This window comes from Leopardus geoffroyi, chromosome D1 (genome assembly GCF_018350155.1).
Source record: "Leopardus geoffroyi isolate Oge1 chromosome D1, O.geoffroyi_Oge1_pat1.0, whole genome shotgun sequence".
In the NCBI taxonomy this organism is placed as follows: Eukaryota; Metazoa; Chordata; class Mammalia; order Carnivora; family Felidae; genus Leopardus; species Leopardus geoffroyi.
In genome coordinates, this window is record NC_059329.1 from 98,184,427 (window position 1) to 98,197,659 (window position 13,233).

Consider the following 13,233-nt stretch of genomic DNA (forward strand, 5'->3'; position numbering starts at 1 on the left):
CACTGATAAGCAGCAGGGCGGTCTTACCTTGCGCAAAAGCGCGTGCTCCTGAAGACCTTGCATAATCCAAAACGTGCATATTTCCAGACTAATTGCGCCGTGGAAAGGAATGCATAGTAGAAGGGAGGTGTTGCATCAATCTGCCCCCTCGTGGCATCTTTTTGCTTTCACGCTGCTTTTTATTTTCCTGGCATGAGCTCTAATACTTCACGGAGCCCTCTCTGCGAGATTAACAGCACAACATTTCCCGCCGGTGGTTTGGCCCTTCTTCATAGCATGTTATCCCATCTCACTTCCTTTCCCAACGTTATTGATTTTCCGGGGGCGTGTCGCAGCACCGCCGCTTAAAGAACGCTTGGCTGGCACGGCTTTAGGATACAGATAAAAGATTTAAAGTTATAATAACCGTGAATGTTGGGGAAACGGCACAATTGTCTCCAGAATCCCCCCACAGAAATTAGAAGAGACGCGAGTGCCGTGCGAACAGTGCGTCCATGTAGATTGTATTTAATAACCAAAGCAACGTTGCCGTGCGGCTGGTTTACAGTTCCCAGGTAACAACTCACTTACCTTCTCCGACTCCAGGAAACTGTGTGATTCTGACACTCGGTTTTAACTGAGCGGCTTTGCATTATTTCCAGCTTAGTGCATAAACATTTATTAGCACTTTTTTAAGTTTACTTATTTTTGAGAGAGAAATCGCAAGTGGGGGAGGGGCAGAGAGAGAGAGAGGGAGAGAGAGAATCCCGAGCAGGCTCCGTGCTGTCAGCGCAGAGCTCGATGCAGGGCTGAAACCCTCGAACCCGGAACAGTGAGATCGTGGCCTGAGCCAAAGCTTAACTGACTGAGCGAGCGACCCAGGCGTCCCCTTAGCATTTTCATGTTGCCTCTTAACAAAGCCGCATAGTTGAAATTCTTCGGTGACTTCACCCTGCGTGATCTCCTTTGCTAGGTCCTGAACCCCAGAAGGGTGGTAATGAATGACCACACCCAACAGTCACAGCTGTGGATTTCAGAAATTCCAGCCCCTCACCTCATACTCACGCAGGGCCCCTTTGGAGGCACCATCGGCAGAGGCCTAGTTGGGTGCCCCCACCCACCCAGCCACCCACCATATCTACTTCTCCTGAAGTCTGGAAAAGGGGGCTCCCCTGGGAGGAGCCCTCTTGTCTCCGGAGGGCCGGTGTCAGAATCTGGGAAATCCCACCCCTCAGAGAATTGATGGCCCCAAATTAGATAATGACCCAGCCAGGAAGACCCTTCCCACTAATTCACAAGTTCATCATTTCCATTGCTCTGCTGATAGAAAGCAGGGGGTCCCTGCTCTGGCTTTACACACATGTCTGCCAAGTCATTCTGCCTCTGGACTGTTTCTAAGACTTAAAGGACCTGGAGAGGAGCCTGGGGGCCTCTCAGCCCAGACCAGCCCCTCCCCACCTCCCATAGGGCCTGCCCTCCCCCTCCACCACCCCCTTCCCCACTCTCTCCAACCCCCACACACATACCCCCACAACCCTCGCCACCCTACCCGACGCCCCCCAACCCCCACCCCCGGCCCAGCCAGCAAATCTGCAAATTTGCCTGGTAAGTCAGGGGGACTCAAAACCACATTCCTCCTACCCTTCAGGAGATGGTGGAGTCACCAGGCCCATGGGCAATAGTCCCAGCCTGGACTCCCGCCCACTCCCAGGAAGCTCCCTTTTCTTCCATGGAACCCATATTACACTCGGTGGACAATCTCTTGCTCTCTCTGGGCCTCCGCTTTCCCCTCTGAAAAATGGGCAGCCTGGGCTTCTCCAGCTCCTCCAGCGAAGCCTCCTCAGAATGTAGGAATTCAACCTCCACCCTCTACTCCCCATCCCCACTCCAGGACCTTGCCTCACCCCTCCTCCTTGGTCCCTCTCTCTCTTTTTTTCTCTCTCCTCTGCTGACCTGGGTGCTACGGGGGGGCGGGGACACTGAGGCCACTGTTGGCTGAGCTCCCAGGCACCAGAGCGGGGACCCCACAGAATAGTAGGTGAAGGAAGGAGGGGAGGGTCTAGAGGAGGAGAGAGTGTGACGGCCCCACTCCATCGTGCCTAGCCCCGGGTTAACTAGGTTAGCTCTGCGACACTCCCGGCCCATTTTTGCCCTGCTCCTGCTATGTTTGAACCATCAATCCTCATTCTTATCTCCTAGCAGGCAAGGGGGCCCCTGAGGACCAGGGGCACCCAGGGCTTTCCGCTCTGTGTCCCCAGCACCTGCAAGCTGGGACCTGTTTCCTGACTGGATTGGGTATTCCCGGTGCAGATGCCATGATGGTAACAGGGTCCCAGCCTGCAGCCTGCTCATCATGTCCCAAGTGTCCATGCACAGCTGAACGGTGTCACCATGAAAGGAGCAGCACTGGGCTCTCCCCTGGCTCTCTCTTCCTTCTCTTCTCAGCTTCGCGGCCTTTTAATCTCTTACCTCCCTCCCCTCGCCACCAAGACCCCGTCCGGTTGTGTCCAGCCTCCCCGCTGGAGAGCCGGTCCCTTCAGGCTCTTTCTGAGTTGCTATGGAACAGGGATGGGGAAGGGTGGGCAGGAATTTGGCATCATGAGGGTACAGGAAAGAAGGTAGGATCCTCACGGTGGTCTGGCTTCTGGGCACGGTGTCTAAGAATCATTCCGAACTTTCTCCTCAGGGAAATTCACGTGCTTGCCCATTTTCATATCCAATTCTGCCCCAAGAATATATGCGTCCTCCCCACCTCTAGTTACGTTTCTAAAGACTGTCTTTCGTTACTTGCGTCAGGAGAAGCGCCAGGTTCCAGTAAGCGTGCCCGAGGAGAAGAGACGGAGCTGAGGAGAGAAACACCTGCCGTGCCAGTGACGGTAAAGTGTGGTTTCCTTGAACCCAGATCTTGGTGTCAGCCCTCAACTTCCTCCTCCTCCAGGAAGCCCTTCTGGGCTGGGAGAGGGTAAGTCCCGCAATACAAGAAGCGGCACCGGATGTTTCCCAGATACATCTCTTGTTCTCCGGCCTCTGCACTCTGCCACCTTACGAGTCCTTCCTCCCTCGGTGTCCAAATGCTCCGCATCTGTCACTGCCAGCTCTCAATGCCACGACTTCCCAGGTGAAAGCGTCTGCTCCCCTGTTAGAGCTGCCCCAAAAACACTTTGTGCCACAGGCTGCCCGGATCACAGGAGGCATGGGTCAGCCTGGGGCCCAGGGACAGCTCCCACCTGATTTTGCTCAGCTGTTTTCAAGTCACTTTCAGTTGGGACCTCCTCTTCTACCTGGAGGCTGGCCATGAGCTTAGAGGCCATTTAGGCCAACCCACTCTGGGTGTCACCTCCCCACTGGCCTGTGAGCCAGATGCCAGGCTTACATTCATGGGACACTGAGGAGTCAGTGGGTTTGTTGAGTGACTAAAATGACTAAATTCAGAACTCGGGGACGTGAGCTGTAAGGCATTCTCAGAATTAAGCCTCTGAGCCCCCTCGGTGCCGCAACTGCCTTTCCTTTTCCTCCACCAGCCCAGTAACAACGTCACCTTCTAAGCCACCAGCCAGCCAGCTGCACGCTCAGCATGACCCTGGGTGGAATAATAAAAAATGTTAACACTATGTCCACTCACTTATTTTTCCCAATGCAATTGGATACCATGGAAGTAATAACAATAATAATAACTGAAAATTTTGATGAAATGCCTATTCTTCCTGGCCATGGGCTCTAGGCTTTCCCATGAAGGATCTCTTGTAAGCCCCGTGATAATCCACGAGGTAAATTCCGTTATTAGCCCAACTCTTCGGGTCAGCAAACGAAGCTGAAAGAGGTTGTTGAACTTGCCCAAGGTCACAAAGCAACTAGTGACAGTAGTTGGGAACTTCGTGAAACCACTTTTTATGCATTCGTGTTGCAATATTTTTGCATTTTTATAGCCCTCTTTCAGACCTTGGATTTTTGTTTGTTAATTTAATGTCCTAATCTCTTTTCGGTTCATGATGTCTGCTCTTTTTGTTTCGTGAGCTGTCATTTCTGTCTTCCTCTCTAAGAGAGTAGAAATGTTCTGTGGAATTTGTGAAAACAGAGCTAAATAGGTAAAATGGACATGGATGACTGAAAATAAATTTTTTAAATGGAACAACCTAAAAAGCAGACAGAAATGCTTTCAAAATGCATATGGAAATTGCAAAATCTCCCCAGGGTGCAACGACCTTATCAAGACATGATCTAATGGCTGTAAACATTCATTTCCAACCGAATTCCTTTCTGTTGATTTACTCGAACCTAGGGGAAAAAAAACTTTACAATGTGTTATAACTTTGTCAGACAAATGCATAATTGCTGGAAAATTATTTAGAAATTAAAATCCCAAAAGACTGGAGGTGGCGATGGAACATAAAGAGATACCGACAAAAGCTAAAATATACTTTTAAAGTTTCAGGTCTACCCCATGGTGCATAAAAATTAATACTTAAAAAACAGGCCAGAAATACTGTTTCAGCCAACCTTTTTTGTATCTGCTTTATTGAAGTGTAATTGCATGTGATAAGATGCACAGGTTTTTTAAGTGCAAGAGTTTAAGTTCTGACAAATATATATACCCATATAACAACCATATGGTCAAGGTGCTGTTCAATATTGACACTGATAAGAGACTGAACACATCCATTATCCCAGAAAGTTCCCTTATGCCTCTTTGCAATCAACCCACCCACTCCCAGTCAACCAATGATCTACTCCCTATAATCACAGTTTATGTCTGTCTGTTCTGGAATTTCCTATAAATGGACTCATATGGTACATATCCTTTTATGTCCATCTTCTTTCACTCAGTACAATGTTTTTGAGAGTTATCCACTTTGTCGCATGAACCAAGCAGTTCTTTCATTTTTATTGAGTAGTATTCCATTGTATAAAACTGCCACACTGTGTTTATCCATTTATCTCTTGATTGATTTTTGGATTGTCTCCAATGTTTTGCTCCTATGAATAAAGCTTCTATGAAGATTTTTGCATAGGTCTTAGTCTGAATGTAATTATTAATTCCTCTTGGGTAAATACCTAACAGTGAGGTTCCTGGGTCATGTGGGGAAATGTCTGTTTAACTATATAAGAAATTTCCAGACTATTGTCCAAAGTGACTGTACCATTTTACTTTCCCCCAGTAGTGTATAAAAATGTCATTTACTCTCCATTCTGGCAAATGTCTTACACTGTCAGCTTTTTAATTTGTTGTTGTTGTTGTTGTTGTTCTGAGTGGTAAGTTGTATCTCCTTGTTCAACCAAATTGCTTTTTATCCAACAGTCTGCTTGCTTCTCAACATCAAATGTGTGCACGCACGTGCACACACACACACACACACACACAGCACTCCTGCCACCTCCTACGTGAAGAATGCCCTGAATGAGAAAACATGGATGGACTTTGGCTCTTGTACAGGCACTGACTGACCCGGAGCAGGTCACTTCAAACCTGTTTTTTCAATAATCAAATGTGGATAGGAATCCCTGTTCACCAAAACCAGAACACCAAAAGCACAACTCATGAATGAAAAATTGATAATTTGGACTCCACTCAAATTTAAAACTTCTATTCTGCCAAATAGATTGTTAAGAAACTAAAAAGATAAGCCACAGACTGGAAGGAAATATTTGCAAAACACCCATCTGATAAAAGACTTCTATCCAAAATATACAAAGAATTTTTTAATGTTTTTTAATGTTTATTTATTTTTTAGAGAGAGAGAGAGACAGAATGTGAGCAGGGGATGGGAAGAGAGAGAGGGAGACACAGAATCCAAAGCAGGCTCCAGACTCTGAGCTGTCAGCACAGAGCCTGATGCAAGACTCGAACTCATGAACCGTGAGATCATGACCTGAGCCGAAGTCAGACGCTTAATCAACTGAACCACCCGGGTGCCCCCAAAATATACAAAGAAATTTTAAAAGACAATAAAAACCAAAAAACCCAACCTAAAAACAGGCAAAAAATTTAAACAGCTACTCCACCAAAGAGGATACACAGATGGCAAATAAGCATATGAAAAGAATACTCAGCATCATATGTCATTAGGGAATTGCAAATTAAAACAACAATGAGATACCACATCCATAATAAGCAGGAACAGCAAACTCCAGCGAGAGTGAGAATGTGACTTCCAGAGTTGCTACATTATACTCTTCAAACTATCCAGTTTTCAACCAAAAATACCATGAAACAGCTAAAGAAACAAGAAACTATGCCCCATTCATAGGAAAGAAGTTAATGAAAACTATTCTTGAGAAAATCCAGCCATTAGAAAAAGACTTTCAGTCAATTGTCTTAAACTTGTTCAGACAGCTAACAAAAATCATAGGCAAAGAAAAAAAGGAAGCCAGAATGATGTATCACAAAAGAGATAATACCAATAAAGAGACAGGAATTACAAAAAGGAACCAAATAAAAATTTGGAGGCTGAAAAAAATACAATAACTGAGATGAAGAACCCACTAGAGACATTCAAGAGTAGATTTGAAAAGGCAGAAGAAAAGAATTAATGAACTTAAAGATAGTTAAATTAAAATTATTCAGTCTGAAGAGCAGAAAAAGAAGAGAATCAAGAGAGACGAACAGAGTCTAAGACCTGTGGGACCCCATCAAGCATATCAATACATGTATAATGGAAGTCCCAAGGGAAAGACAGAGAGAGAGAGAGAGAGAGAGAGAGAGAGAGAGAGAAAGGAGCAGAGATAATATTTGAAGAAATACTGGCTGAAAAACTTTATAAATTTGATGAAAGATATGAATCTACAAACCTTAGAATCTACTGAACTCTAAGCAGGAAAATCAAAGGCATCCACATCAAGACACATTATAGCAATCCCTATCAAAATAACACCAGCATTCTTCACAGAGCTCGAATAAACAATTCTAAAATTTGTATGGAACCACAAAAGACCCCAAATAGCCACAGTAATGTCAAAAAAGAAAATCAAAGCTGGAGGCATCACAATTCCGGACTTCAAGTTGTATTACAAAGCTGTAATCTTCAAGACAGTACGGTACTGGCACAAAAACACACATAGATCAATGGAACAGAATAGAGAACCCAAAAATGGACCTACAGACATATGGCCAACTAATCTTTGACAAAGCAGGAAAGAATATCCCATGGAAAAAAGACAGTCTCTTCCACGAATGGTGTTGGGAAAACTGGACCAGACAGTGACATGCAGAAGAAAAAATCTAGACCACTTTCTTATACCGTACACAAAAATAAACTCAAAATGGATGAAAGACCTAAATGTAAGACAGGAAGCCATCAAAATCCTAGAGGAGAAAACAGGCAATAACCTCTTTGACCTCGGCTGCAGCAACTTCTTACTCAACATGTCTCCAGAGGCAAGGGAAACAAAAGCAAAAACAAACTATTGGGACCTCATCAAGATAAAAAGCTTCTGCACAGCAAAGGAAACAATCAGCAAAACTAAAAGGCAACCAATGGAATGGGAGAAGATATTTGCAAATGACATACCAGATAAAGGGTTGGTATGCAAAATCTATAAAGTATCAAACTCAACACCCCCAAAACACAAACAATCCAGTGAAGAAATGGGCAAAAGACATGAATAGACACTTTTCCAAAGAAGACATCGAGATGGCTAACAGACCCATGAAAAGATGCTCAACATCACTCATCATCTGGGAAATACAAATCAAAACCACAATGAGATACCACCTCACACTCGTCAGAATGGCTAAAATTAGCAACTCAGGAAATACAACTGGGATGGCTATATTAATATTATACAAAATAGACTTTAAGACAAAAACTGTTACAAGGGACAAAGAAGGACTTTACGTTTTGATAAGAGTCAATCCATCATGAAGGTATGGCAATTATAAACATATATGTGTCTAACAACAGGGCCCCAAATATATCAAGAGAAACTGACTGGATTAAAAGGAGAAATAGCTGTATTAGTCTGCTCAGGTTGCTATAACAAAATGCTTCAGATTGGGTGGCTTAAACCGCAAAAATTTATTTCTCATAATAATGGAGGCTGGGAGTCCAAAATCAAGATGCCAGCAAAGTAGGTTTCATTTTGAAGCCTACTCTCATGGCTCATAGGCAGCTGCCATCTCATTATATGTTCACATGACCTCTTTGTGTGCATCCAGAGAGAGAGAGAGAGAGGGAGCGCTCCAGTGTTTTCTTAAAATGACACTAATCCTACCAGATCAGGGCCCTACCCTTATCACCCTTTTAACCTTTATTACCCTTATCACCCTTTTAACCTTTATTACTTTCTTAGAGGGCCCATCTTCAAATACAGCCATAATGGGGAGGCGGGGGTGGGGGGGTAAGTCTTCAAAATATTGATATGAAGGGGAGGACACATTCAGTCCATAGTATCAGTTCTAGAATAATAGTTGGAGACTTTGATATTCCACTATCAAATTGGATAGAGCAACTAGACAGAAGATTAATAAGGGAGTCAATACTTATCTAACACCATATACCAATTGGATATAACTGAATTATGTGAACACTCCACCCAACTGCAAAAATTGAAACATATGTCCACACAAAAACTGAACACCAATGTCCATAGCAGCCTGATTTATAATATCAAACATTGTGCATTCACTGATGAGTGGATAAATAAAATGTGCATTCACTGATGAGTGGATACATTGAAATATATCCATACATTGAAATATTATTCAGCCTCTGATGGCAATTTGACTGGCCACAAGATGTCCAGTTAAAACATTATTTCTAGATGTGTCTGTGAGGCTGTTTCCAGATGAGATTAGCCTTTGAGTTGGCCAACTCAGTAAAGTAGATCACCCTCCCTAGTGTGGATGAGCAGCGTCTAATCCATTGAGGCATACAACAAAAGATGGAGAAAGGAAGAATTTACCCCCTTTTAAAAATTTTTATTACTGAACTATAGCATCATACAATGTTATATTAGTTGCACAACATAGTGATTCAACAATTCTAGGTGCACCTGGCTGGCTCAGTCAGCAGAGCATGTGACTCTTGATCTCAGGGTCGTGAGCTCAAGCCTCATATTGGGTATAGAGCCTACTTTAAAAAAATAGTGATTTGAGGTGCCTGGGTGGCGCAGTCGGTTAAGCATCCGACTTCAGCCAGGTCACGATCTCGCGGTCCAGGAGTTCGAGCCCCGCGTCAGGCTCTGGGCTGATGGCTCAGAGCCTGGAGCCTGTTTCCGGTTCTGTGTCTCCCTCTCTCTCTGCCCCTCCCCCGTTCATGCTCTGTCTCTCTCTGTCCCAAAAATAAATAAACGTTGAAAAAAAAATTTTTTTTTAAATAAAAAAAAAAAAAAATTAAAAAAAATAATAAAATAAAATAAAAAAATAGTGATTCAACTATTCTATATATTATGTAATACTTGCCATGGTAAGTGTAGTTACCATCCATCACTATACAACATTATTACAAAATTATTGACTATATTTCCTACATTGTATTTTTTCATCTCCATGACTTATTTATTATATAATTGGAAGTTTGTACTGCTTAAATCCCTTCATCTATTTTGCCCATCCCCCCACCCCTGATCTCTAGCAACCACCGGTTTGCTCTCTGTATTTATGAATCTGTTTCTATTTGTTTATTCATTTGTTTTATTTTTTATCTTCCATATATAGGTAAAATCATATGGTATTATCTTTCTCTGTCTGGCTTATTTCACTTAGTGTAATACCCTCTAGGTCCATCCATGTTGTCACAAATGGCAAGATCTCATTATTTTCATGGCTAAGTAATATTCTTGTGTGTGTGTGTGTGTGTGTGTGTGTGTGCGCGCGCGCGCATTACACCTTTTTTATCCATTCATCTATTGATGGACATTTAGGTTGCTTCCACATCTTGGCTATTGTAAATAATGCTACAATGAACAAAGGGGTGCATACATCTTTTTAAATTAGTGTTTTTGTTTTCTTTGGGTAAATACCCAGTAGTGGAATTACTGGATTTTATGGTATTTTTACTTTTAATTTTTTGAGGAACCTCTATACTGATTTCCACAGTCATCTTCTGCCCTCAGACTGAGATTTACACCATCAACTTCTCTGATTCTCAGGCCTTCACACTCAGGTGGTTCTTCACACCAACAGCTTTCCTGGATCTCCAGTTTGCAAATGGCAAACCATGGGACTTCTCAGCCTCAACAATTACGTGAACCAATTCCTCATAATAAATCTCCTTTCATATGTATGAAACACACACACACACACACACAACACCCTATAGGTTCTGTTTCTCTTGGGAACGCTGACTAATACACAGCCATAAAAAGAAAATGAGGTACTGATACATGCTACAACATGAATAAGCTTTGAAAAGATTATCCTCAATAAAAGAAGCCAATCACAAAAGACCGCATATTGTATGAATTCATTTATATGAAATGCCCAGAATAAGCAAGTCTATACAGAAAGAATATAGATTATTGTCTGCTTAGGATGGAGGGGGTGGGGGAAAATGACTGTTAAGGAATGTGAGGGGTTCTTTTTTTTTATTTTTTTTTCAATGTTTATTATTTTTCAAAGAGAGAGAGAGAGAGAGAGAGAGCAAGGAGAGGAGGGCCAGAGAGAGAGGGAGACACAGAATCCAAAGCAGGCTCCAGGCTCAGAGCTGTCAGCACAGAGCCCGACACGGGGCTCAAATTCACAGATCGCAAGATCATGACCTGAGCTGAAGTGGCGCTTAACCAACTGACCCATCCAGCGCCCCTAGGGGCTCTTGATGGGGGATGAAAATGCTCTAAAATGATCATAGTGATGGTTGCACAACTCTGTAAATATATTAAAAACCATTGAATTGTACACTCTAAGTGGGTAGATAGTATGGTGTGTGATTTATATCTCAAAAATGCCATTTTTTAAAAGCTATTAAAGCTTCTAAGTGAGTTAAGCAAGATTGCAGAAAACAAGATCAATATACAAAAATCAATTGTATTCTATATAGAAAAATAAATAAGTGAAAATTGAGGGGTTTTTTTAAGTACCACTTACAATAGTAACAGAAAACCTGAAACAATCAGAGATAAATTTAACAAAATATGTGCAAGGCTTCTATGTTAAAAACCATAAAACATTGATGAGACAAAGACCTAAATAAATGAACAAATCAGTGCTGGTCATAGATCAAAAGGCTTAAAATTGTTAAAATGTCAGTTCCCTCCAAACTTATCTATGTATTGAATACAATCCATAAAATGTCAGCAATTTTTTTTGTAGAAATTGGCAAGCTGATTCTAAACTTTATGGAAAAGTAAAGGATGTAGGTGAGTCAAGCCTTGTTTAAAAAGAAGACAAAATTGGAAGGTTCACAGTATCTGACTTCAAGATTTAATATTAAGCTACAGAAATAAGCTTTATAGTATTTATTTATTATAAATATAATTATATTATTATTATTTATATTTATGGTAAAAGGATAGATATAGATCAATGGAACAGAAGAGAGTTTAGAAATACACCAACATATCAATTGGTCAATTGGTTTTCAACAAACATGCCAGGGTAGTTCAAAGAAGAAAGATTGTATTTTCAATAAATGAGGCTAAAACATTTCAACATACCTATGTAAAAAACAACAAACAGAAAAACCAAAAAGAACCTTGACTCACACCTCTCACCATACACAAAATTAACTCAAAATGGATCATAGATCTAAATGGAAAGCCTTAAGTTACAAAACTTCTAGAAGAAAACAAAGGAGAAAACATGTTTGATTGCAGATTAGGCAAAGATTTTTTTAAGTAGGATACAAAAGCACAAATCACAAAAGAAACTAATATTAAGTTGGATGATCAAATTTTAAAATATGAGATACTGTTAAGAAAATGTAAAGGCAAGTCAAAGACTAGGCGGAAATACTTGTTATGCACATATCTGATAAAGGATTTTTATGTGGAAATATAAAGAACTCTCACAACTCAGTAGTGAAAAGCAAACAACCAATTAAGAAATGGGCAAAACATGAGAATAGACATTTTGCCAAAAATGGAATATGAATGGCACATAAGTACATAAGAAAAACAGACATCACTAGCCATTGAAACAATGCAAATTAAAACCACAATAAGCGATCATAACACATTTATTAGAATAGATAAAAATGTTTAACTGACAATATCAAGTACTGATAAAGATATAGGAACAACTAGAATTCTCATACATCTCTGGTGGACACAGTCATTTTGGAAAACAAACTGACAGCCTCTTTAAGAAGTTAAACATACACTTTCCATACACTCTAACAATTCCAGGGTGCCTGGCTGGCTCAGTTGGTTAAGCATCCGACTTCAACTCAGGTCATCATCTCACAGTTCATGAGTTCGAGCCCCACATTGGGCTCTGTACTGACAGCTCGGAGCCTGGAGTCTACACCGGATTCTATGTCTCCCTCTCTCTCTGCCCCTCGCCTGCTCACACTCTGTCTCTCTCTTTCTCAAAAATAAATGAACATTAATAAATAAATAAATAAATAAATAAATAAATAAATAAATAAAGCCCATGCTGTGGCAAAGAGGCTACACTTTAAAAAAAGAAAGGTCTAACAATTCCACTCCTAGGCATTTCCCCATGAGGAATGAAAACAGACCTCCAACAAAGATTTATGATAAAACTTTATAGAAGTTTTATTAATAGCCCCCTCCAAACTGGAAACAACCCAGAAGCCCGTCATCTGGTGACTGGATAAACAGATCATGGCACACAATAAAAGGAACAAGCGGGGCGCCTGGGTGGCGCAGTCGGTTAAGCGTCCGACTTCAGCCAGGTCACGATCTCGCGGTCCGTGAGTTTGAGCCCCGCATCAGGCTCTGGGCTGATGGCTCAGAGCCTGGAGCCTGTTTCCGATCCTGTGTCTCCCTCTCTCTCTGCCCCTCCCCCGTTCATGCTCTGTCTCTCTCTGTCCCAAAAATGAATAAACGTTGAAAAAAAAAAAAATTAAAAAAAAAAAAAAAAAAAAGGAACAAGCTGACTGTTACAAACAACACGGAGGAATCTTAAAAGCATTATGCTAAGTGGAAGAAGTCAGACCCAAAAGGCTGTTTACGATGTGATTTCATTTATATGACACTCGGGAAAAAACAAAACGATGGGAAGATATCAGTTCGCGGATGACCAGAGGGAACTTTCTGGGACAATAGAACTGTTCTCTATCTTGATCACTGTGGTGGTTACCCAAGTGTATGCATTTGTCAAATTCATAGAACCGTACACCGAAAATGATAGATTTT